The sequence below is a fragment of the Eubalaena glacialis genome, chromosome 17 (genome assembly GCF_028564815.1).
Source record: "Eubalaena glacialis isolate mEubGla1 chromosome 17, mEubGla1.1.hap2.+ XY, whole genome shotgun sequence".
NCBI classification, from domain to species: Eukaryota; Metazoa; Chordata; class Mammalia; order Artiodactyla; family Balaenidae; genus Eubalaena; species Eubalaena glacialis.
Window position 1 is genome coordinate 59843404 of NC_083732.1, and position 27387 is coordinate 59870790.

Here is a 27387-nt window from a genome sequence, read left to right on the forward strand (position 1 = left end):
TTAGAACAGTGTCTAACACATAGTAAGAGCTCAGTATTCACTAGTTTTCATTAATATCTATATAACAACCTCTCATTCATTATTTAAAATTGTTTAGGCCTCATCTCCTCTCTGAAGACTTTAAGGTTATCCCTTTTCTAACCCCTCCTCCCCTAATAACGTACTCAAAGTATTTGCACCTCTGTTCTTTGTAACTACTTGAATTACTCAGTCTCATGAAGAAATTTACTGCCTATCCAAAACTGGTTAACTAGATAAAGATAGGTTAAATTTTTCTCAATTACTTCCAATTCCTTTTAAAGGAGCAAAGTTTCTGTAGTGGTAATTTCTTAGAAATATATTTAAATAAAATTGTGGATTTGTAGAATTTTAAATTACAGGTAAAGTTTATTTCCCAAAGGAACTTTATCAGGCACACTGTTAACTTAATTTTTAAAAAAAGAGCTCAGAGAAGAATTTATATGCTATTCTCAAGCATTAAACTTTTATAAACTAAAAATTTCTCTAAGTGATTTATTACTGGGAGGGGCAGTATACCCTTCTTACATTCTGAATCTAATGTTAATGTCCTCATCATATACTTATGGCATTATTATTATAAGAACACGAAATCATATTCCAATTATTCTCAATTGCATGTTGCCATGACTTCTTCCCTCTGAGAGATTGCATGACTTAAAAGTATATCACATTCACTGTGGGAACTTCTAGAAATCACACTAATTAAGTGCACATGGAAAAATTAGTTAGCATTCCAGGGTTGCTTCATAGGCTATACTTAGATAACAGATTAGCACAAATGGAGCAAGAACAGTAAAATAAACCATAAGTCAAAGAAATGATAAATTATAAACCTGTGCCCCACATACCTTCTACCTTACAAGATTGCTACTAATCATTTATTGTATAGAGGCTTTTAAAAATACATGTTGAATCAATAACTACTATTTCTGGAATCCTTTATAATTTGTCTAACAGATTGCTATTGATATATATCAGAAAACAACTCTGGAGATTAAGTTTCTAATCATCAATGAGAGTGATTCAGCTGTAATTTAAATCTCCAAACAATAAATCTATTTTGGTAAAATGATGAATTTCATCTTTGGTCCTAGAAGTTAACATATCAGTGATCTAAATAATTTTATTAATATAATTAGGATCTTTTGTCTTTGTTTATGAAACACTTTCTCTTTCCCACCTTGGTGTTTCCTTTCTGCATCAAAGCTCCCCTAAATCTAACCTTATGCCCCAAACTTCCCAAACTAAATGTGAACAAAACTATAATGCTTTTCAACTTAATTCTCACAAAGTGGGCCAGTTTAATGTAAAAATGTTAATTTGTCTTTTTTTACACATCCCCCTCCTTCTCCACCCTGACAACGCCCACTCCTGCTATAGAGGCCTGTCCTTTAATGGTCTTTAGCCTCTATTTTCTCATCAACCTTTACCTGTCTTGCGTTCCATTCCCTCAGGGCTTTAGAGTGATTATTAGATCATCTGAGAAACTAATTTGAGTTAATGTAATGTATTGAAGTAATACTGCCTATGGTCATATGATAGGATGGATATAAAACACAGAACCTAAGTATATATGAGCTCAGAAGGCAGAGATCATCAGTTACCAGGCATGGGAACTGGAACCAGCTGGTCAGATTCTACCACGATTAGGAAAAAACTTTGTTTCTGGTTTGTTTTATAGCTTATGGTATATATTTTAAGTTTTGGTACTTTAAAGAAAATAAATTTAATGACTAGTAAAATCCTTCATTTAGAGAACACAATGTTTAAAAAAATTTCATGGAGGACTTCCCTAGTGGTCAAGACTCCACACTTCCAATGCAGGGAGCACGGGTTTGATCCCTGGTTGGGGAAGATCTGCATGTTGCGCGGCGCGGCCAAAAAAAAAAAATCTCATGGAATAAATAGGTGTTATTGGAACTAAAATTTAATGAATTATAATTAAGTGGCTATTGTAATACATGCCTTCTCATTAGATATTACTTTCCTTGAGCATATTCTGACGCACCAACCTAAAGGCCAAGTGACTTCATTCTTCCTAGAATGGCAATTTCCCAGCATAACACACCCTGGAATGTATTATTGTGGTTTTAAACTGGTCTGTATAGTGGCAACTTTGTCATAATTAAGGCATTTTTCAGAAAATAATAACATGCCTATTAAAGTATTAAGTGAAAAATTTCCTAATTACAAATGTTAACATGTGTGAGGATTTTTATATATATATATAACATATAATTTAATATACTTTATTAATTCATACGATTTTATATATAATTATATATGTATATATAATTTAAAACTCATCTCAACTTTTTCCAGATTTAGTTCATACATTTTTCTCCATGTAACTTATTTAATTGGTGTCCTCCTTCTTAAATATAAAACTTCTGAGGAGACTGATGGACCAAAAATAAGGTAAATGAAGTCTTCATGAACTTAAAAAGCAAATAAACTAACAGCTATGTTAGTAAGGGTAGGGAGTAACAGGTGACTTCTCACACTACTAGGGAAGATGTATATTGCTTTTTTTTTCCTGGAGGTCAATTTGGTCTTCATAGCAAATGCCTTAAAATTGTACACACCTTTCCTATCTAAAAATTCCCCCTTCTAGAGATTTATCCCAAAGAAATAATTAGATAAAAGTATAAAGTTGCATATACAGGAATGTTCACTGTAGCACTGTATATCATATTAAAATAATGCTAATCATCTAAAAATATAAAAATAAGAACTTGATTAAATATATTCTGGTATACAGCTACAATGAAAATTCATACTTTAAAATTATTATGCAGGTTACATATATTAACATGGGAAATATTTACATGTGTTCAATGAAAAAAGTCAGATTATAAATATTATATATAGTATAACCAATTTGTATTTTAAAAATATGAATTTATATGTGAACCTCTGTGTAAGTGTGTGTATGCACTTTCTCATGCATGAAAAATGTCTACATTTACAGCACTGTGTATGAATGTCCCATGATGAAGAAAATGTTCTGAATCTCTGCTGACCAGTACAATAGTCTCTCGCTGCTTGTGGCTGTTGAGCGCTTGAAGTGTGGCTAGTGCAACCGAGGAACTGAATTTTTAACTTTATTTAATTTTAAATACCACATGTGGCTAGTGTCTACCATACTGGGCAGCACAGATCAGGAAGGGTATATACTATGATACTAACAGTGGTTATGATTTACTGTTATTTTCTTTCTTTTGCCTTTTTAATTCCTAAGGTTTCAAGTGAACATATATTACATATGTGATGAGAAAAGAATAAGGGTTCCTTTTTGAGAGGTCAAGGAGAGAATTCAAGCTTAGGTCTCGGAGTTTAATAACCTGGATTTGAGTACCAGTTCTGCTATTTATTGGCTACATTAATTATTACTTGAAATTTCTAAGCCTGTGTAATACCTGTAACATCTCTTCTGTTATTACCATTTCATGGTGATTTTTTTTTTTTAATAAATTTATTTATTTTTGGCTGCCTTGGGTCTTCCTTGCTGTGCGTGGGCTTTCTCTAGTTGCGGCGAGCATCGGCTACTCTCCGTTGCGGTGCGCGGGGTTCTCATTGCAGTGGTTTCTCTTGTTGCAGAGCATGGGCTCTGGGCGCACGGGCTCAATAGTTGTGGCACGTGGGCTCACGGGCTTAGTTGTGGTTCATGGGCTTAGTTGCTCCGCGGCATGTGGGATCTTCCCGGACCAGAGCTCGAACCCGTGTCCCCTGCTTTGGCAGGCGGATTCCTAACCACTGCGCCAGCAGGGAAGTCCCCATTTCATGGTGAGTTTGATTAGATTGTTTAATATTTGTGACCAATATCTTTCTAAATGGAAAAACTTAAGAGTAAAGCATCCTTTCTTTATCTTGGAATTTCTATGTGGAGAATGAAAGAATGGAGAAAAAAATGTAGGAATCCTGAAACTGACTTTGATAATAATGTTGATGAAATAGGAAATAAAACTAAAAGCTTACACAGAGTGAAAGAATGGCCACATTTACCAAAAGCAAATGAAATTATGTGAGACATTTATTAGACGAAACCTTTGGCATACGTCTTATAGTTAACCATTAACCATTTTAATATGGCATAATAAAAATAAAAACATTTGTTTAAGAATATCTCACTGATTAGATGAGTTATCCAAAACATTAATAGAAACCATGCACTGTCATTTAATTAAATTTCACTAATTAAATTTTAAAATCCACGACTATGCAATAAAAATATGAAATTTTGTATGCCCAGTATATAATAACATGGTAGTCAAAAAGTAGTTCTCTCTTTTAAGAGATTGGTAAAGCATCTTCTTAAGATAATATTTATAAATTCAGGAGAACCCTACTTAAAGAGTTCTTAATTCAATGAAAAAGGTCAATGCTTCATGAGGTCAATAGAAATGCTCTGATGACAGTACTTTTAAAAATACAGCAACACTTTAAAAGCATTTACTTAGAAATCAGATGAACACAGAATTATGAATTTTATATTCATAAATGAAATCAGGCATAGAGTATAATGGCACTTGGAAGCTAACATTAAAAGAGACTCAAAAAGCTCTGTCCCTAAGATGTCCATAAGGAATAATGTTTTTAAAGACTATTGAATGTATATTAGGATATTCTTGTAGGATTCAAATGAGATGCCAAAAGAAATACACTAAAATTACACAGAAAAATAAAAGACATAGAAAGATGTTGATTAAACATATTAAGTATGAGAAATAAAAAGAATATTGCAACTATACTAATGATTAGATTGAAGTGTTAATACTTACTTTTAATCTCTGTTTTAGACAAACTCATTTGTGACCTGATCATTTAGGTAGCTACAAGGATGAAAGACCAAAGATGACAATGAAATATATGAGAAAATAGATATTTTTCTAAACTGAGAGGTTTCTAATTTATAAATTCCAATTCTTTCTTCTATGTTTCTTAAGGAATAAACTGAAGTCGTGATCACAAGCGACTAAATAATAACTATTTTCAAGACCCGGGGAGACTTGCCAGATACCAATGGGCTAGATTATAAGTGCAAATAACTACAAGGATGGAAAATAACAATGTTATTGAGTCATTTGTTGAGACGTCATTTGTTGAGACGTGGATGGATCTAGAGACTGTCATACAGAGTGAAGTAAGTCAGAAAGAGAAAAACAAATATTGTATATTAACGCATGTATGTGGAACCTAGAAAAATGGTACAAATGAACCAGTTTGCAAGGCCGAAGTTGAGACACAGATGTAGAGAACAAACGTATGGACACCAAGGGGGGAAAGCCGCGGCAGGGTGGGGATGGTGGTGTGCTGAATTGGGCGATTGGGATTGACATGTATACACTGATGTGTATAAAGTTGATGACTAATAAGAACCTGCTGTATAAAAAAATAAAATAAAATTCAAAAATTAAAAAAAAAGAAGCTATAGATTCATAACATTAACTACATAACTCAGAAAATATTGATACATATTTCAAAGAAATAGATTTACAGTCATTTACAGACCATGGATTAAAAAAAAAACAAACCTCAAAACAAAAAAACAATTTGGCCTTTTTTCTTTCTTTGAATGTTATTAAAAATGACCACAGCAATTATTTCTAAGTTCTTGCATTTGAGCAAGAGATAACAATATTATAGTGCTTTGTAGCTTATAAAATATTTTGCAGGTCACCTTTGTAGTTTTACCATAGAACTATGAGTTAAGATTGATGAAGATGAGAATTTTACAAATGAGAAAGCTTAGAGAAATTAGTAAATTTTCTAAAATAAGTGGCATTAGTGGGACTTGAACCTAGGTTTCCTGATTTTAAGGCTAGTCTCCTGGCCTTTATGATCACTCCGAGGCAGAATCAGAACAAGTACACAGATGTTTATTGATCCAAATAACGTTTCCTTTCTGCATTCCCAGAACTAGGGGATGAAGGCCTGATGAATCTTTTCTCCTCATCACTACCCTCCCTCCCTTCCGAACAGCCAAGGCAGTATGGCTCCTTCCTGGTACCCAATTATTCCTGCTTTGAGGTAGGCACGCATGCCCTTCTGTTTGGGATACAGCACATCACTACCATATACTTAAAAAATAAACTCCAGTCTAGACCTGCTGATTCTTTTAATAACATGCAATATCAAACCCATATATAAGCATTATTATAAACTGCTATCTGAAATGTCAGGAAACTATTGTCCCAGGGACAGCAAATCATTAGATCCCTGTAATTACTTAGTTGTAAAGCAGAACTTGTAACAGGAAAGAGATATTTGGTGTGTCACTTCCAATTGTCTGGTTCTTCTTCTCTCCTGAGAATTCTTACACTAAAAAGAATAAGCCCTTCACACCAGGCAAATTAAAACTCAGTCTGTGATAGATCAATAAATTATCTGTGGCTACATAACCTAGCACACACAATAAGTTTGGGACTCTCCAAGTCAAAATAAAATATAAGGTAAGGCTGCATTGACTATTGTGTGTGTGTATGTGTTTTCAACAATTATAACCTGCTTTCTATGAGTCCACAGAAATGTTTGTATTCCCTTTGGAACAAGTGATCCTTAAAGTCCAGATACTGATCTCCATGATTTCTCACACCATTGAAGCCTTCCTACGTGCATAATGGGCACATGGAAGGAATTTCATAAAAGCTATTTCCAACCTGTGAAATAATTTAAAATAATAAGCATGTTGGTGTTGAGGAACACCTTTTAATTCAGTCAGGCTTCTCTGCAGGGTAAGGTTAAAATCTGGTGAATCTGAGCTGTGAAAACAACTGTTCTTTATAATTCTGACAGAATGTACATCATTTTCCTTATCAGGTAAGAAAAACCCAAAGTAACTTAATCATGTTTTAAACAAGTCATCTTAATTTTCATGTTAATATTTGTAATATCACTAACAGTGACTTTGAAAGAGTAAGCATACAATAAATGTAGAATTCATGTTCAAATTAATATATGAATTAGTTTTTAATTTTGAATAATTTCTTGAGCATTTATTATGTGCTTGGCATTAAGCTAAGTGCTTTCTCTACATTATCTTGGTTACCTCTTATTAATAATCCCATGGGTCTAAAAAGGATTACGTCCATGTTATACATTTATTTTCTATATTAGCATTTCCTAGTATGTTCCATAGGTCATTAGTTCTAAAAAATATTCAATGAAAAAGAGGGCTCTGTGGTTGAAATCTGTATCATTGTTCCTCTTGGAGATTTAACACATACCTTATAAAGGATATGAGAGTTAACAACATTAATGGCCTGAAAAAGAAAACCAATATGATCTTTTCAATAGCTATGGAAAAATAATTTGACAAAATTCAACATCCAGTCATGATAAAACCTCTCAGCAAACTAAGAATAGAAGGGGACTCCTTCAACCTGATAAAGGGAATTTACAAAAAACCTAGAGTTACCTATCATATTTAATGGTGAAAGAATGAATGTTCTCTCCCTAAGATCACCACAAGGTAAGGATGTTCCCTTCACTACTTCTGTACAGCACTGTCCTGGAGATTCCAGCCAGTGAAACAAAACAGGAAAAACAAATACCATTAATCCAGATCAGAAAGTAAGAAGTAAAACTTTCTTTATTCATAGATGACATGATTGCTAATTTAGAAAAGCCTACAGAGTCTACAAAAAAGTCACTAGAACTAATAAGTGAGTACAGTAGAACTGCAGATAGGATATCAATTATATTTCTAAATACTAGTAACAAACAATTGCAATTTTAAATTAAAAGAAGTCATTTACAATAGCATAAAAACATAAAACACTTTGGGACATATCTTTTAAAAATGTAAATTATTTGTATGCTGAAAACCACAAGACATTAATTAAAGAAGTTAAAGAACACCCAAATAACACCAAATTCATGGATTGGAAGCTCAATATTGTTAAGATGTCAACTCTCCCAAAATTTACCTCTAGATTAAACAAAATCCCAACTAAATCCCAACAGACTTTTCTTTAGAATTAACAAGCTGATTTAAAAATTTTTGTGGAAATGAAAAGGATCCAGAATAGCCAAAATCATTCTGGAAAAGAACAAAACTGGGGGACTCCACGACTTGCTTTCAAGATCATAAAGCTATAAAGCTATAGTAATCAGTGTGGCATTGGCCTACAGATAAACATATAAATAAATGGAACAGGATAGTCTAGTTGATTTTTGACAAAAGCAATCCAATGGGGAAATTTAATTTTCAATTGTTTTCAACTGCTTGAAAAGGCTATATAGTCTTTTCAAACAATTACCATATGACCAAGCAATGTCTCTCAAAGAGGAATGAAAATATATGTCCACACAAAGACCTGTTCACAAATATTCATAGCAGTGTTATTCCTAATGCTATAAAAACTGTAAACAACCCACCAATCACTGAAAGGATAAACAAGTTGTGGTACATGTATGCAATTCAATACCACTCAGCAATAAAAAGGAATTAATTACATGCATGATACATGCAACACCAAGATGAATCTCAAAACATTATGTTAGGTAAAAGAAATAAGACACAAAAAGCTACAAACTGTATGATTATATGCCATCCTGTAAAGGACAAAATTATAGAGACAGAAATCAGATCAGTGTTTGCCATGGGCTGGGGCTGGGGGAAGGGAATGACTGCAAAACAGATGGAAGAACTTTTTGGAGTTATAAAAATGTTCTATATCTTTAAAAATTTTTTTTAAATTGAAGTATAGTTGCTTTACAATACTATATTAGTTTCAGGTATAAACCATAGTGATTCAATGTTTTTACAGATTATACTCCATTTAAAATTGTTATAAAATATTGACTATATTCCCTGTGCTGTACCATGTAACCTTGTAGCTTATGTATTTATTTTATAAATGGTTGTTTGTACCTCTTAATCCCCTTTCCCTCTTTCCACTGGTAATCATTTGTTTGTTCCCTATATCTGTAAGTCTGTTTTATCTATTTGTTTGTTTTATTTTTTAGATTCCACATTTAAGTGATATCATACAGTATTTGTCTTTTTCTGTCTGACTTATTTCACTAAGCATAATATCCTCTAGGTCCATCAGTGTTGCAAATGGTAAAATTTCATTCTTTTTTATGGCTGAGTAATACTCCAGGGCATGTGTGTGTGTGTGTGTGTGTGTGTGTGTGTATACATATCACATATCTTCTTTACCCATTCATCTGTTAATGGACACTTAGGTTCTTCTATATCTTGGGTATTGTAAATAATGCTGCTATGAACACTGGGGTGCATGTATCTTTTTGAGTTAGTGTTCTCATTTTCTTCGAATATATACCTAGGAGTGGAATTGCTGGATCACAATGTAGTTCTATTTTTAGTTTTTTGAGGACTCTCCATACTGTTTTCCACAGTGGCTGCACCAATTTACATTCCCACAAACAGTGTACTAGGGTTCCCTTTTCTCGCCAACATTTGTTATTTGTGGTCTCTTTGATGATAGCTATTCTGGAAAATGTCCTATATCTTGGCCACGGAGTGGTTAGATAACTGCGTACATTTGTCGAAAATGGTAGAACTATACATTTAAAAAGGGTAAATTTTACTGCAGGTAAATTAAACCTTAATGAATCTAACTCAAGCAAAAAATGGTCTCTCAGAATTACTTTAGTAAGAAACTGGTTTAAATATATATATATTTTTAACATCTTTACTGGAGTATAATTGCTTTACAATGGTGTGTCAGTTTCTGCTTTGTAACAAAGTGAATCAGCTATACATATACATATATCCCCATATCTCCTCTCTCTTGCGTCTCCCTCCCACCCTCCCTATCCCACCCCTGTAGGTGGTCACAAAGCACCGAGCTGATCTCCCTGTGCTATGCGGCTGCTTCCCACTAGCTATCTATTTTACATTTGGTAGTGTATATATGTCCATGCCACTCTCTCACTTCGTCCCAGCTTACCCTTCCCCCTCCCCGTGTCCTCAAGTCCATTCTCTACGTCTGCGTGTTTATGGTTTAAATATTTCTTAAAGCTTTCTAAGATTATTTTTTACTGAAAATATTTTGCAACTTCTTTTCTCATCCTATAGAAGTCTTTATTATGCTCTACACTATATATATGAGATATATATTTATATCTTATAATGTATTTTAAATCTATTTATATTTTATAAATAGTTATGTACTTTTATATTTATAGTTATAGAAATGAAGGAAACTTTCTTAAAGTTAATTTTGAGGACCATAGACATAATAGAGACAAAACATTGTATTAGAGAGACTAATAGGACTCAAATCCTAATAGAGAGTCAAACGTCCATGTGTTTCAGTACTACCCCTCAGAGAAGCAGTATAGAAGAGTTCCCAGAAGAAAAGTGTTTCACATTTAAATAATGTCTATTATTAGATACTGCAAGAGCTGTTGAGAATACAGAGTTCAAAGACAGATTCTTGCCCATAGGTTGCTCAGAAATAAATGCGGGAGACAGGCAAGTCAACTGTTACTGAAAATTCAGCATGATACACAGAGTGTTATAGGTGTTTACATAGTGATAAGGAAGCACTTAAGAGGCTCATACAGTTCTAATTCAGAGAGAGGCAGTCATGGAATAGCTCAAGGAAGGGTTCCTTGGTGATGCCTGGGTTGAATTTAGCTGGTCATAGAATGTGGGACAGGGGGAGGGAGGAGAACTGCAGCAGAAGGAAAAGTATGAGATTATATTATCAATATCTTTGAGAGAATATTCAAGTGGTTCAGTATTGTTGGGATACAAAGAGTCTGTGGAGATTTTAATCAGGAGAATGATGTCAGATTTGAGTTTTACAAGGAAATTCTAATTGCAATGTGGAGGTTACCGCAGAGGTAAGACTAAAACAGAGAAACCAGTTAGGAGGCCCTTGTGGTCTCTGAGGTGGGAAATAAATAGGGTGTAAACTTGGTAGTGGTAATGGACATGGAAAAGAGAAGACATGTGATAGAAATATTTAGAAGGTAGATTTGATATGATTTGAAGACTGAGTGGACATTGAGAGTGAGGAGAGATTGAAGGAGAGATTCTTTCTGGGTTTTGTTAAGAAAACATTTAAGTGTTGTTCCAGATAAGAATCCTTCTCAAATTACTAGCATGACACATAAAACAATATTTATACATTATTATTTCTTACAATCCCCTGCAGTATGAAAAAGGCAGGAGATTCTCAAAAACTGCTTGACCAATGAAAGAATTAGAATAGTAGAGAATTAAATGTTCATAATTTCAGATTTTGGGAATAGGCAGATGAGAGAATTTTTTAAATATTTCAAGAAACTGTAATTGTTTCCAAGGCCCAGAAAGTACAATTCCTTCCAAAGCTGTAATTGTCAAAACATATGAAAGATTTTGTAAGATTAAAAGCTCAGTATCTTTCCTTTTGATACCTAAAGTATGTTAAAAATTTGAAGATAGTTAATAATAAAAAATATGAAGCTCTTTTAGTGATATCAAAGTTACTTAGGTGTACTATTTCTTTAAATCTTTAAAAATATTTTAATTTGTATTTTTCTTATAAAGAACTACTGTAATTTCCTATTGCTATTGTTTTTAACACCTTTATTGGAGTATAATTGCTTTATAATATTGTGTTAGTTTCTGCTGTATAACAAAGTGAATCAGCTATATGCATACATATATCCCCATATCTCCTCCCTCTTGCGTCTCCCTCCCACCTTCCCTATCCCACCCCTCTAGGTGGTCACAAAGCACTGACCTGATCTCCCTGTGCTATGCGGCTGCTTCCCACTAGCTATCTATTTTACATCTGGTAGTGTATTTATGTCCATGCCACTCTCAATAGACTTTCCCTTGAAAAAGCATTTGCATGATTTATATACATTTAACAAAAGTAACTCAGTAAATTCTCCACCTTACTGTTCACACTCATTAATCTTTTCCATTCTGTTCAAATGCCCATTCCTATTCTTATCCTTCTTATTTTCAGTTGAAGACCTCACTTCCCAGTTTACCAAGGAAATAAAAACATCCAGCCTGAACTCCCTCACTCTCCTCTGTCCCTCCCAAACTACTGGAAGGAAATTTTCCTTTATGGAAAATGATTTCTAGTGAAAAATGACTGACTTTCAGGTATATTGCACAAAAAAAACTAAATATGAACCTTCCTAGTGTTGTGATATACGAGTTGAATACTGATTTAAAACCTGAGCTGGATTTACAGCCTGACTTTGACTTATTCAATTACAGATAAAGAAACTAAGGCCCAAAGAGGTTCAATAACAGTCCACGGTGACCAAATAATTTTCTTCACCTTAAAAGGTCCGTTCTAAATGCAGGGGACACGGGTTCGAGCCCTGGTCTGGGAAGATCCCACATGCCGCGGAGCAACTGGGCCCGTGAGCCACAATTACTGAGCCTGCGCATCTGGAGCCTGTGCTCCGCAACAAGAGAGGCCGCGATGGTGAGAGGCCCGCGCACCGCGATGAAGAGTGGCCCCCACTTGCCACAACTAGAGAAAGCCCTCGCACAGAAACGAAGACCAAACACAGCCATAAATAAATAAAAATTAAAAAAAAAAAAGTCCGTTCTAGTTATAAAAATCTATTATCCTATGATTAAAAAGAAAATCTATGACTAGATTATGGGTAATAGAGAGAAAAATGCAAAATAAATTGGCTGTAATTTATCAAAATAAAAGCAGACTATGGTTATTTAAAATCTAGTTATGAAGAGGCAAAAAATAAAGAGTATATCAGTGTATATTAATTTATTTAAAAAAATTATTAACGGTCTACCAGGAACTCTTCTAGGCTATGGGGATACAAGCAATACAAAACAGACAATAATTCCTCCTTTCTGGGCTCACATTCTAGTGAAGGGTGACAGAGAATACAAAACGAAATAAGCAAAACTATGCATCACATCAGATGATGAGAAGTGCTATGGAATAACAGAGAAGAAGTATGCTAATTGCCAAGAGCTGGGTAGAGGAAGAGTTACCCTAAATAGGGTCATTGGGGAAGGTCTCACTAGGAGGGTGACATTGGAGCAAAGATTTGAAACAGAAAGAATAATCCACATAATGATTGGGGAGTGGGGGACAGGGACATGGTGGGAAGGTAGGGGGATGCAGGGAAGCGATCTTTTTAGGCAGAATGAAAAGCAAGTACAAAAGCTTGAGGTGGTACCATTTCTAGCAGGTTTCATGAACAAGAGGCCAGAACAAGAAGGCCAATGGGGCTAGAGCAGAGGGATGGAGGATTAACATGCAGTAGAATAGGAAGGTATTAGAAGAGCAGCTTGGCGTAAGGCCTTATCTTTATAATGAAACGGAAGCTGTTGCAAGATGTTTGAGTAAAGAAATGATGTGATCTAACTTATCTTTTAAAAGGCCCAGTTGGACTTTTGTATTGACTATAAGAGAGCAAGGGGTTAAGCAGGAACAAGTGAGAAAGCAGTTGCAATAATCCAGGTGAGACATAGATGTGGTGAGAAGTGGCTAAAGTCTGGATGTATTTCAAAGGCAAAGTCAACAGGATTTGCTGACAGGTTGGATGTGAGACATGAAAGACTACAAGGTTTTTTGGTTTGAACACCTGAAAGGATGGAGTTGCTATTACTGATAAAGGAGAGACTATGGGAGATGCTGTCTTAGATGGAGACTGAAGAATGTAATATCAGGAGTTCAATTTTGATCATGTCAAGTATGAGATGATTTTTAGACATCCAGTTAAGGATGTCAAGTAGGTAGTTAGATATATGAGTCTGAAGTCAGAGGGCAGATCTAGGAGGGGAGATACAAACTAAGAAGTCACCAGCAGATATATGGCATCTAAAGCTATGTATCTGGATGAGATTATAGAGATGTTCAATGACTTAGCTTTGGGGCATTCGAACATTGCTTTGTCAAAAAGATATGAAGGATCAAATAAAGGAGTTTGAGAAAAAGCAGCCAGTAGGGTAGGAGGAAAACCAAGAGAGTGAGTGCCCTGGAAGCCACAGTTTAAAATGCTGCTCAAGTAAAATGAGGACTGAAAATGAACCACTGGCTTTAGAAAGGTGAAGGTCATTTGCGTCCTTGATGAGAGATATCAGGGGAAGGAGGTTTACAAAAGTCTGGTGGGAGAAACTACAACATGTTTTGTACTTACAATCCATAAAAAAGAGAAATAATGATGGAGAAGGAAGAATTGCTGGAATGACAAGCTGACTTGAAGAAAGGGCGTGGAATCTAGTGATCAAGTGCAGGGGTTGCCTTTAGGAGCACGAACAACTCACAAATGGGAACAAGAGAGAAAACAGAATATATACTGTTTACAGAAAACAGCTTTTGCTCATTTATTACTATTACTTTTCTTAGGTTCATATTTTATATTTGACTTATGAGTTCATTATTTTAAAGTAAGTTAACTCCTTTTTGTTTTATTTTTGTACATATTTTATTTTTATACATACTAAACAGTACTTTCTAGATTTGAGAATATCTCCTTTCAGTCCAAAAAACTTGCTTGCAGCTCAAGCAATTCCAGTGTGCTGCAATACCATCCAAATGGCAGAAATAACTCAGATTCATATATGACGTTCCAAGCCTTCTTTACTGTTTTCATTAACCAAAAAAAAAGCAATTAGGATACCTCATAAGGACATTCCATTAACAGGGATACGCCAAGATAATATTCTTTTTACTCCATACTGTTTACGTAAAATATAATCTCCCTTCATACTCTTTACCCTAGGGTACTACTCTGGTAACACCCTGGGGTAAAGAATATGCAGGGAGATTATATTTCAATATTCAGGGAGACAGTATTTAGCATTTGCTATATTTAGGCTAAATAAAATACACTTGTCCTCTTTCTTATGATTCATAATTTGGAGCAAGTAAGAGGATATTAGTAAATTATTTAGACGTTACAAATATTTTCATTGACTTATCAATAAATAAGCAGCTAAATATTATTAATAATGAAAATATCAGAACTACAATACAGTTTCAAAAATTCAAGTTGTCTTAAATATAAATGAGAAACTACCTTGTTTTTCAAAAACAGTGACTTCTAAGTTCGTATCTCCTGCCTAGTCCTTAGTAGACATTCCAAGTCTCTTTACTGTTTTCCTTAACTAAGAAAAAAGTAACCATCATACTTCATAACGGCATTCTATTAATGGGATATGCCAAGATACCATTCTTGTTACTCTCTATTATTTACATTTGTAATTTATTGACTATATATGTATATATAAATATAAATATATATATATTTAATATATAAAATGAAATATATATGCAAGCCAACAGAATGGCTTGCATACTAGCTATATTTGAGCTTTTCGTCTGGTAAATTTATTTGGTACGACAGAAAAAAAAACCCAAAGCAAATCCCACATGTGTTTTGATGCTGCTACTGAATGTATGACTATATAGCAGTTTTATTCCTGAGGTATTGGGGTCAGCCAAAAAGTTTGTTTGGTTAGTGAATACATTGTTCAGTAAAATTCTTGGTGAAAATGAAAAATGTTTTTTATTTTTATTCAAAACCAAACAAACTTTTTGGCCAATGCAATACAAAACACTGCCACCTTACCTGTTAGTAGAATTTAAACTAAAATAAACACAATTAAGAATAACGTGAAAAACAACATTAAATTAATAAAATTACCACCCTTTTCATGTTTCTAGAAAAATTACCTTTTGTAAATTAGTAAAACTTCTAAGAAGGACTATATATTATCCCGGGACAACATGTGCTGTGGTCTTACATTTTTCTTTTTTTTGCTTTAAACAGTGTATTTTTTTTCTAGTGCTGATATAACAAAATGTCACAGACTGAGTGGCTTAAACAACAGAAATTTATTTTGTCACAATTCTGGAGGCTAGAAGTCCAAGATCAAGTTGTCTGCAGGGTTGTTTCTTCTGAGGCCTCTCTCTTTGGCTTGTGGGTTGTGACCTTCTCCCTGTCTTCACCTGGTTTTCCCTCTGTGTCTTAATCTCTTCTTCTTGTAAGGACACCAGTCCTATTGGATTAGGGTCCACCCTAACAAACCCATTTTAACTTAATTACCTCCTTAAAGGTCCTATCTCCAAATACAGTCAATTCTGAGGTACTGGATTGAGCTTCAGAATATAAATTTGGGGTGTGGGGGGCATAATTCAGCATATAACAAACACTATAGTTAGTTACAGGGAAAATGTGTAACTTGGAGAAGGCCTTAGGGTATTTTTCTTTTATGTAGTCATAATAATTAAAAGGTAGGCCCATCAAATTAATCCACTGAAATTCTTTTTATTATAATGATTAAATGTTTATTCCTTATCATTTTAAACAGAATCATCACTCAGTGTTCTTTGAAAAACTAAAAATGGTGGAATGAATTATACAAATTTCTTTATAATTTACAAGGCACTTTCACATATTTTTTCCTGGGAAATTGCCACTCATATAAATTAGAAACTATGGCTATATCTAAAATTTTTCTTATTCTTCATTCAATGGTCATTAAACTACACTATGTGACAACTAAAAAAGAAAATAGCGGATGGAAATTCATGTGTGTGAGGATTTTGGAGACTTAAAAAGTCAGTATAAGTTTTTCTAAAAGAATGACTTAAGCCTAAAGTTGCACAATGCTTTTTCAAGGACCATAAGAATGTTTGCCTGCATCTACAATACGGTGGCAGAAGCAGGGTGAAATTAAGAAGAAAGGACAGGCTTTGGTAAATTAGACTAAGCTATCTTCCTAACTAATCTGAATACTTACGTTAGCAAATAATTTACAATCAGACTTTTCTCAGACTCTGATAAAGTAATTTGAAAGCTTTGGCCAATGTGTAAATGTCCAGGTGGCTCCCAGTGGTAGAGAGTGACTTTAGTAAACTAAAATTCTGTACTGTATTTTTAAGGTTGCAGTTTAAAGAGCAGAGCCACATTTCATAAGATCAGGGGCAAACACATGGCATTCTCCTCCTCTGGGGATGTCCCTAGAGTTCCATCACTCAGATTGATCAAATTAACTGAATCATTGTTCCACTCATTGAGCCTGTGTGTTCACTGCCTCAAAATTCACAACTCTGCTGACTGTGGCTTCCACTATTATGGTGTGTTTTTTTCCTGTTGGCTAATACCATGCTTTTGGGTGAGAAGCTATAGGACATTATAGTTGAAGTTTCTCTATGTAAATTCAGGAAAATTCTTCAGGCTATTTTTTTCAGGTTGAAATCCCTAAAGTATTATGCCCTGGGGATAAACTCAGGACCTGGCAAGAACAATGAGCAGAAGCATCTTTTAGAAGGGAATCTGAATTTATTCTACGTGAAGTAAGGAGAAAACTTGTGATTGAACATGCCTCTATTTCCTCATTCTCCTGAAGCCCCAATAAAGTAAGTAAAGGAGTAAAAAGAGACAAAAAATATATAAGAAAAAAAAAGAAGGAAGATATGATGAGGGATTTCAACAGAATTCTTTGGGAGATGGAAAGCAGATGGATAGTGGTGTTCAATAAAGGAAGCTATAACCTGGGTGCCTAGACAGACGGTTATCCATGAGAAACACGTTTCTTCTTCTCCTTCATCTCCTTCTTCTTTCTCTTCTTCTTCCTCCTCTTCTCCTCTTCCTCCTTCTCCTTGTTCTCTTTTTAGTCTAATTTGCCCTACAGAAACCTGGAAACGTTTAGGACATGGAAGCACAAGGCACTGGGGGAGGTGGTGGTGAAGCTCAATGCTGAGAACAAGGAGAGTGGTTGAAAGTGGCTAGACCCTTGGATTTCATCTACTCCCCACACCTCTAAGTAAATCTTTCTTTATTTTCTTCCCACCTTCTACCTTGAAGAGTACCAATATTTTAGCTTCTCGATGAAATACCACATCTAAGAGGCTCTGGACACTAGTCAGTAAGGGAAATGGGGCTGAAGCCAAAATGACTAAGTCCAAATTTTTGTACTGATTGGTAAGACTCTAGCTCCCCTTCTCTACCTGTTCCTGGAACACAGGATTGAGGTATGTACCCTCCCAGGTGGGAGAATAAGAGAATACTTCTCTGGAGAAGCAAATGACCCCAAAGAAAACACCTATTGAAACAGATGATTGAGAGATTCCAATGAAAAAAGAAAAGCAGGTTCATTACCAATCATTATACAGTTGAGGCACCCTATTCACAAACATATTGTGCTTCCCTATGGCATTCTAGCCTCTTATGCTTAAATATGAAACAGACAATTAAGCATCATAAGACATTTGAGGAAAGTCCTCAACAAGAAAGACAGACATTAGACTAGATAAAGAGAAAATAAATTACATAAAGAAAATAGACACACTAAAAGGGGCAAAACATACTTTAAGGAATATTCTCAAAGAAATAACAGATGATTATTACAAACATAAAACAAGAACAAGCATGCTATAAAAATAGAACAGAGAATAAGAAAAATTATTGGAAATAAAAAATAAGATAGGTAAAATGAACAATTCAATAGGAGATTTGGAAGATAATATTGAAGAAATTTCCCAGCTGGTAGAACAAAAAGATCAAGCAGATGGGAAACAAGAGATGAAAAGTAAAGAACTTAGAGGATCCAACAAAAGATCCAATTTCCAAACAAGAAAATGGAGAGAATGAAATCATCTATAGAATTACACAAGAAAATTCCCCAGAACTAAAATGTGTAGATACCAGTCCAGATTGGAACAGGGGGATATAAGAAAAATAAAAGCAAAGGAAGAAGAAATTGATAATTAAACACTTGAAAAACAGTACTGAAAAACTACAGTAAATTTAGGCAAATGAAAAACAAAAACTGACAGATGAAAACTTTAGGCAGTTACTAATTCCAGGAAAAAATAAAGGGTTGTACAGGAAGGAAGGAGTAGTTGCAGTGTCCTACTTGTGCAAAATATCCTTTTTTGTTCTGCTTTACCTACAGTGACAAAATGTATTTAGACAATCAGAATAAAGTAAACCCTGCATAGGAAGGACTGGGGAAGGGGAATGGAGGCAGTGGGAAAAATAACATTGCTACACAGAGATAGCAGTAAAATATGTTATTTAGAAATATGAAACTACTAGAGAAAACAAATTTTTAGAAAAATTCAGTGTTTGGTTTGGGAGAGGAGGATTGGCATTATTATAATTCTTTCAGTAAAATTTGCCTTAATAAAAACTATGTACGTACATTTGATAAAAATAAAAATCTAACTAAAATTAACACAGGGACTTCCCTGGTGGCACAGTGGTTAAGAATCCGCCTGCCAATGCAGGGACATGGGTTCAAGCCCTGGCCCAGGAAGATCCCACATGCTGCGGAGCAACTAAGCCTGTGTGCCACAACTACTGAGCCTGTGCTCTAGAGCCCGCAAGCCACAACTATTGAGCCCATGTGCCACAACTACTGAAGCCCGCATGCCTAGAACCCGTGCTCTGCAACAAGAGAAGACACCACAATGAAAGGTAGCCCCCGCTCGCCGCAACTAGAGAAAGCCCGCATGCAGCAACGAAGACCCAATGCAGCCAAAAATATAATTAAGTTAATTAAAAAAAGAAAAGTAAAATTAATACAAAAGGGAAAAACCAAGATTATAATAAAAGGTAAGAGAGACTGGAAAATGAACAGTCAAGACTTAGACATTTCATATATATGCTAAATTTAAATATTCTAAAAGAACTTTTAAGTGTAAAGCCGGACCCTATTTGTAATAGTATTTTAAAAATACAGTCAAATGATACTTCTCTTATTTTCACATTATGTTAGTGCCTTGATTTATGAAATTTATGCTTTTGTTTGGCATCTTTAAGTTTACATAAAATATATACTAATTTTTTGAAAACAAGAACAAAAGATCCAAACTGTCACACACAGCATTCTACCAAGTTAATAAGAGTTACTCTGTAACAGTATATCTCTGCAAAACTTTGTTTTCAAAGTGAGGCTAGGGAACAGCTCACTTCCTACCTTAGTCATTGGTTGTAAGGAACAGAGACTCACTCAAACTAGCTAAGTAATGACGGGGAATTTATTTAAAGGGTAAAACACTATTTAAAAACTCAAGGGCAAGTTTTATGAGAGAATGGAACAAGGAAACAGAATGCCATCAAAATCCAAGGCTGCTGACTTCATTCTATTCTCTCTCTCCAAGGCCACAGGGACTCTCATTTCTTCATCCTTGTATGCACCTCAATCACTATTTTTTCTCTATGGAGCACATCTCCCTGTTTCACTTATACTAGCCCAAACATGGCCACTAGGGTCAGCTTTGGGTGATCTCTCTAAATGTTCCAAAGTTGTGACAAGAATTCCTAATTCCAAATGCCTGGAAGATGAATCTGATTGGCTCGGCTTGAGTCAGGTGCCTACAATTGATCCAATCAGCCTCGGCTGTGTTTATCTGGTGGGGTGAACGGTGTGTGTGGGGGAGGTGTCATGTGACCCCATGCTCACTCAGCAGGGATTGTGGGAAGAGAGAAGAAATGACAAACAGGCAAACTGACTAACAGGTTTGCTTTATCTTTTCAGCTCTCTTGATAAGAACTCAAAAGGTTTCTTTCAATCCCTATTTCAGTTACTCCAAACAAAAGTGTCTACTCAGTAGGAGTGTCTACTCAGTAAATTCGAGTGAATGACAGGTATCCCAAATGACGTAGTGAAATGTGAAAAGTGTAAAGAGAGAACTTCCCTGGTGGCACAGTGGTTAAGAATACGCCTGCCAATGCAGCGGACACAGGTTCGACCCCTGGTCTGGGAAGATCCCACATGCCACAGAGAAACTAAGCCCGTGCACCACAAATACTGAGCCTGTGCTCTAGAGTCCATGAGCCACAACTACTGAAGCCCACACGCCTAGAGCTGGTGCCACGGAACAAGAGAAGCCACCGCAATGAGAAGCCCGCACACCGCAAGGAAGAGTAGCCCCCACTCGCCACAACTAGAGAAAGCCCAACCACAGCAACCAAGACCCAACGCAGCCAAAAATATAAATAAATAAATTTATTTAAAAAAATGTGTAAAGAGAAATGTATGTCTCTCTTCTCACTCTTGAATAATTTTTATTTCACATGTATATGTTAGAATTCTAAATCAGGGGAGTTATAGGAAACTTTCTTAGTCCTATTTTCCCTCTTTGAGACATTCCCACAACTGCCCAGTATTTTTGGTCAATATGATTACCTTGTGATGTAAGTTGTTACTTGAAGATTTTCATTATGGCTGTTAGTGGTATGAGAATAGACCTGTGTCACAGGAAAAGTTTTCCAGAATTTCCAGAAGTTATTGTTCAAGCTATTGTTGCTTCACTTATTATTAAAGGATTAAAAATTACATTTTTATTTCCAACTATGGGAAACCAATTCTTACATTCCCATCTATTTTATATCCTATGTAGGTAAGTAATGAGGAATAGGGTTAGGATGATGAGTGATGGGCTGGAAGAAATACGTTAGATTTTTAAAACACAAGCTATTTGAACTAGCATTATATTAGCCCCCATAAAAATATCCCATATGTTCATTTCTTGATAATTGCTTTCATTTCCTTTTAAAGCTGAAAAAAATAAAACAAAATTAAAATTATGTTAAATGATACTCATATCTTGGCTTTTCCCCTAAGGACATCAAGGAGAAATTCCAAAGAGAAGAGAAAAAGGAGAAATACCGTATGTTAGCAGGGTTTATCAGCAGTGTTTTTATGGGTTAAAGAGGTTCAGTTTTAGGTTATGTGTGGGAAAAGATGTGAGACAGGTGTGATTATAATCTCATTGCATTCCACATCTTCATAAGTTGGTTTCGAGTAGGTAGTTGCTTATTTTATAAATTTAAGAAACCATTTGGGCTTCTTGGATATCTTGCTAAAAATTCAAGACAATTGCCTGCAGATTTTACAAATTTAAAGTAGATGGATTTAAAGTAAAGTGTGGATAAAAATGTAACAAATAGAAATTACCTTTGCTTCCTTCAAAGTATTATTTTCAAATCTATATCAGGCTTCCATTTAACTGTCACTAAGGAAATATTACACAGTTTGCTACATTATCCTGTACTAGAGCTGAATGATGAATGGAAAAGAAAATAGAACTAGTCTATGAAATGATGACTTCATTAGAGTGATTATTTATTTTATTTTTTATTTTTTAACATCTTTATTAGAGTATAATTGCTTTACAATGGTGTGTCAGTTTCTGCTTTATAACAAAGTGAATCAGTTATACATATACATATGTTCCCATATCTCTTCCCTCTTGCATCTCCCTCCCTCCCACCCTCCCTATCTCACCCCTCTAGGTGGTCACAAAGCACTGAGCTGATCTCCCTGTGCTATGCGGCTGCTTCCCACTAGCAGAGTGATTATTTTTAACCACTTAAAATTTATTGTATTCATGTGTCAGGTATTGTGCTATGCTTTCACAGCAATTATCACATTTAATTTTCTAAATAACCTCTGAGGTAGGTATTATTTTCTATCAAATGAGATATCAGGGACTTACATAAAGTCATATTATTAATAATTTGTAAAGCCAGAAATGAAGTCAAAGTTTTAGAATTCCAAGGAATATCAGTGTTTTAGTATATTGACTGCAATTGAAAAAAACAAGTATTTAGTAGAGTTCTTTTTTGGGGGCAGTAACTGTGAGAAATGTCATGTCCTTATATTTGTGTCATATATTTATTCAGATCTTTATTTGCATGGTTACAATTTCACTTGGCTTTCTATTCCTTTAGTGACAATTTCTTCAAAAACCTATGTCTCCTCAAGAAGAATCTAAAGAATTTCATGTAGTTCTTATTCCATTTTCAGACAGCCTGAGGTATAATTCATTTATAATACAATAAACTGAATGTATGTAAAATACCATTTGAATAGTTTTGACATTCACACTTGTGAAATCATCACTGCAATCAAGATAATAAACATATCCATTACTCTCAAAAAACAAACAGGGACTTCCCTGGTGGTGCAATGGTTAAGAATCCGCCTGCCAATGCAGGGGACATGGGTTCGATCCCTGATCCAGGAAGATCCCACATGCCGCGGAGCAACTAAGCCCATGTGCCACAACTGCTGAGCCTGTGCTCTAGAGACCGCGAGCCACAACTACTGAGCCCACGTGCCACAACTACTGAAGCCCACTCGCCTACAGCCTGTGCTCCGCAACAAGAGAAGCCACCACAATGAGAAGCCTGTGCACTACAACAAAGAGTAGCCCCAGCTCACTGCAACTAGAGAAAGCCCACGTGCAGCAATGAAGACCCAATGAAGTCATAAATAAATAAATAAATAAATAAATATTTTAAAAACAAACAAACAAACAAAACCTATGTCTCCTCATAGGTTTGGCCACTGGTAACTCAGATACATTTCAGAAACTCGGGTACCTGAGTCTTCCAGCAAAAAGAGTTTTTATATTTTATTGAGTAATACATACTTTTTCTTCCTTAAATTAAAAAATTCTTCATCTTTTCTAATTAGAAAAAAATTGCCTATCTAAGTTAATTTCATATAACTGCTCTTATGTGACTGTAATTTTTTGGAAAAGAACTCTCAAAATCAGACCAATGTACTCTGGTTGAACTTTTGTTTTTCAGTTAATTGTGCTTAGCATGCAGCTCAGGTTGATAATCTTGTCTGTGTTGACACTAAAGTATCCACTTATTGATATTATGCTGCCAGTTATAACTATTTTCATAAGTGATCATCTAAATTTAGCTCTTGATAGTTCAAAAATATCTGTTATCATCAACACTTCTCAAAAAATATCAACATCATTTTATTTTGTTTTTAATTTTCTAGCATTTTAGAATGGGAAAACTTTTGTTCAGAATTAATTGTTAAAGGTTTTACTAGCTATTTATGAACTAAGTGAAAACCTGCAAGACTATTTTCCATTGTTTTAAATATATAGTGCGAATCCCACGTCTTATGTCCTCTACTCATATTGAATCAGGCTAGATTAAGGATAATAATCATAAATACCATTTCTGGCTACTAAATGAATTTATTCCTTAAATTTTATGTTAGGTGGTATCATAACTGGGGCAACCAATACATTAAAATAGATTAGTTTTCACAAGTTTGACTTAACATGTTATATATCTCAAACTACAGTTAAATGTCGTAGACTCTTTTATTTTCAACGAATTCCAATGAGGCAAAAAACACAAACAAAAAGCATAATTCCTCTGAGAATTTACAGAGTATGGAGATCTGTAATTCATGAGATTACTAATTTTAATTCCTGCACAGGGATATTGTTTGATCTACTATTTTATTGAGAGGCTGGATTTTAGCTGTGAAATTTACCTGCAAAATTGTTTGATAACAGAAAATAACACGCTTTTGCTTTCAGTATTACTATTGTAAGAAAAAAATAGACTAAAACCAGATTATTAAGGCCTCCTTTTTTTCTTCTTCCTAAGGACAGCAAGGAAGTCACTATACAAAGTAAAATAAAAATAAAGAGAAAGCATAGATTTGTGAAGGCACAAATCAGATTCAGAAATTTCTCCTGGCCTGAAGCATTACAACACACACAGCATGCAGGAGAGATCTTTAAGGGAGTCTGCCCTGTGTCATCAAGGGTCTAGATTACATCATCATTGATTTCATCTTCTCCATCTCCTAATTTTAATGGCTCTGCTTTCCCAAAGGCTGCTGTAATTTATCCCATGGGTACTCAAAATAAGCAAAATTTAAAACAGAAACACTGCTTCTGTGTTGTCTTTATTGTCTTTGCCTTTTTTTGATACCACATCTATTTGCAGAGATAACAGTACCTTCTGCTCCAGTTCCAATGAAAATGCTCTTTATATATTCACTGTTTTATCAATGAGATGAAGAATTTTTGTGATTTGTGAAATAAGACACGAATAATACATTTACTCTGCTTTACTGTAAAATTTAACCATAATGAATTTTGCTGAATTTATGAGACAAGAGCTATATCCAAAATAAATTTGGATGAAATGTTTTGCAGCATGTGATAATTCAACTATAATTTTATTTTTTTTCTTATATCAGACTGGAGCAACTCTTCCCCAAACATATTTTTAAAATAAACAAAATTACAGTAGTTTTACTTTCTAATATGTTCACTCCTTCCGAGATTCACTGGGAAAGAGTAAAAAATCTTGAAGAGGGTAATGAGTCCCAGCTGAGAATCATGTGCCAAGATGCTCAATGACTTCTTTTTTCTTTAAAGACATAGATAATAAGGATAGGAAATAATTTTTAGCTATTAGGGAGTGCTTCTTTAAAAAAAAAAAACTAGAAGTTCCACCTTGAAAATAGGTGAATTACCATTTCGAACTGCCTTACCTTATCTGAGAGTAGGAAGGGATTTAAGAAGTTAGCAGCAGTTCTCAAATGTATCTGTCATTCAGGTAGAAGTTGTCACTGGTCCCTGGTAAAAAGTTAAATTTACTTCTCAGGAACTGTTCTTTAGTGAATCCTTAATATTCTTTCAGTGTTAAAATAGCAGTTTTAAGATGAAATGATGTGAAGCTAAATTGTGGTTGTTACTTTTAATGTACTCACTTAGCAAAATAAAAAGTTGGCAACTGTGTATCGGTGCCCTTACCTTTGCCCTTGAAATTTTACTGGTTCATAAAGCCCCAAATTGGTGAGCACTTTTCTAATAGAGCTTCTGTCTTTCCACAAATACTTATTGAGTCTCTGGGGACAGATCATGAACATGACACACAGGTGTCAAATAGAACGTAGAGTCTCATGATAGACAAATAAGTAATGATGGTAATACAGTGGAATAAGTGCTTTTAGGGAAACAGAAGTGCAGGGAATACTGGAGTATATGAGCAGGCCACCTAATCCTGATTTGGGGAAGTCAGGCAAGGATTTCTCTAGGAACGAGATATAAAACATGACTAGCACATATTGGCTTTGTGAGCAAAGTATCTACCTTGAGGTAACTAGGTACTTAGAAAAGCAAACCAAGGGGCTGCTTTATCACCATGGAATTAGAGCAAATGGCTATAATTAGAGCCTGTTGAACTTTGATGAAATAATCATGTCCCAGCCAGTACAACAGTTTCTTAGTGGCCAGATATTAATTTCTCTAGAGGCAAGGTAGTGGGATAAAATTTTTGAGGTAAGAAGTGATATTCTCTTTCTCCGTGTGTCTCTTTCTGTTTCTGTCTGTCTTTCTGAGAGTGAAACTTTCCTTATCCTCCTCCAGATCCTGAATCTTAGTCTCAGAAGAAGAGAGTATCTGGGGAGAAACCTGGGAGGGAAGGAGTCTCATCTTTCTGGGTTTGGCTTCCAAAACCCACCAAAGAGGATATAAGTAGGTGCCTCTGGATAAATCACAAATAAGACAGCGCCTAGGGAATAAAGCACTGGGGATGTGGGGGGACTTTCCCTGAGACTAAAATATTGTTCTCACATGGCTGGGGAGTAGAGGCAGGAGGGGTAGAGAGGAAGAGAATACTCAAGGGGAGCTGATAAAAGCAGAATTTGGTGGTTCCCAAGGACAGAGCCATATATCCAGTCAGAACCTCAAGGAGGTGAGAGCACCCAGTAAAAAAAAAAGGTTGAAGGTATGCCTAGGGAGGGAATCTCAAATTCCCATGTGATCCAAAGGTAGTCAGGAGAGGCACAGGACCTGGAGGCACTTGTGAAGAGAAACAAGGGCTGTATTGCTAACTGGAAGACTAGGCAGGCTTCCCAATACCTTGAGACTACACAAGCGTGACTCATATATAACTGGTATGGCTGTACTGGTTGATAAATTATCAAAGTACTTTATATTCATTGATAGCCATTTACCCAGAATGACCTACCCTCCCCAAACTAAAGGATTAATGCCTGGGATGGCAGAGGAACCTCCAGGATGCCACATAAGCACTAAACCTGGCATCTGCATCCTTTCTGACTGGTTGGTATATTAGTTATCTCACGTTGCATGACACTTTACTCCAAAAATTGGCAGCTTAAAGCAGTAATAACCATTTGTTGTCTCACAGAGTTTCTGTGGGTCAGGAATTTGGGAGCAGCTTAGCTGGGCTATTCTGGCTCATGGTATATCATGAGTTTGTAGTCACGAGGTCAGCTGGGTCTGCAGTCTTGACTGGCACAGGGGGACCAATCCTAAGATGTGTCACTCGCATAGCTGACAAGCTGTAGGAGGCCTCAGTTCCTCACCTTGTGGACCTCTCTGTGAAGCTGCTTGGATGTCTTCAATGACGTGGCATCTGCCTTCCCCAGAATGATTGACCTAAGAGAGAGCAAGGCAGAAGCTATAATGTCTTTTATGACTTCAAAGACACACTCCATATTTCTGAAGTATCCTACTGATGACACAGGTAATCCCTATTCATTGTGAGAGAGACTACACAGGGTATACTAACTAGGAGGTGAAAATAATTGGGGGTCATCTTTAAGGCTCCTACCACAGTCGGTGACCTTGTCCTATGGGTTGTTAA

The 27387-nt window shown here is 35.3% G+C and overlaps 1 long non-coding RNA gene across 2 annotated transcripts in view; it reads right to left on the reverse strand.

Annotated features, from left to right (window-relative positions):
• Positions 1 to 27387, reverse strand: part of LOC133077417 (uncharacterized) — a 66843-nt gene that overhangs the window by 20179 nt on the left and 19277 nt on the right. Inside the window, exons 2-3 of one of the 2 annotated variants that reach the window (XR_009697718.1) lie at positions 27107 to 27179; positions 25305 to 25349 (exon numbers count right to left, since the gene is read on the reverse strand). This is a non-coding gene — a long non-coding RNA (uncharacterized LOC133077417). Of the gene's footprint in view, positions 1 to 25304; positions 25350 to 27106; positions 27180 to 27387 lie in introns of those variants that run through there. The other variant, XR_009697717.1, reaches the window with a different exon arrangement.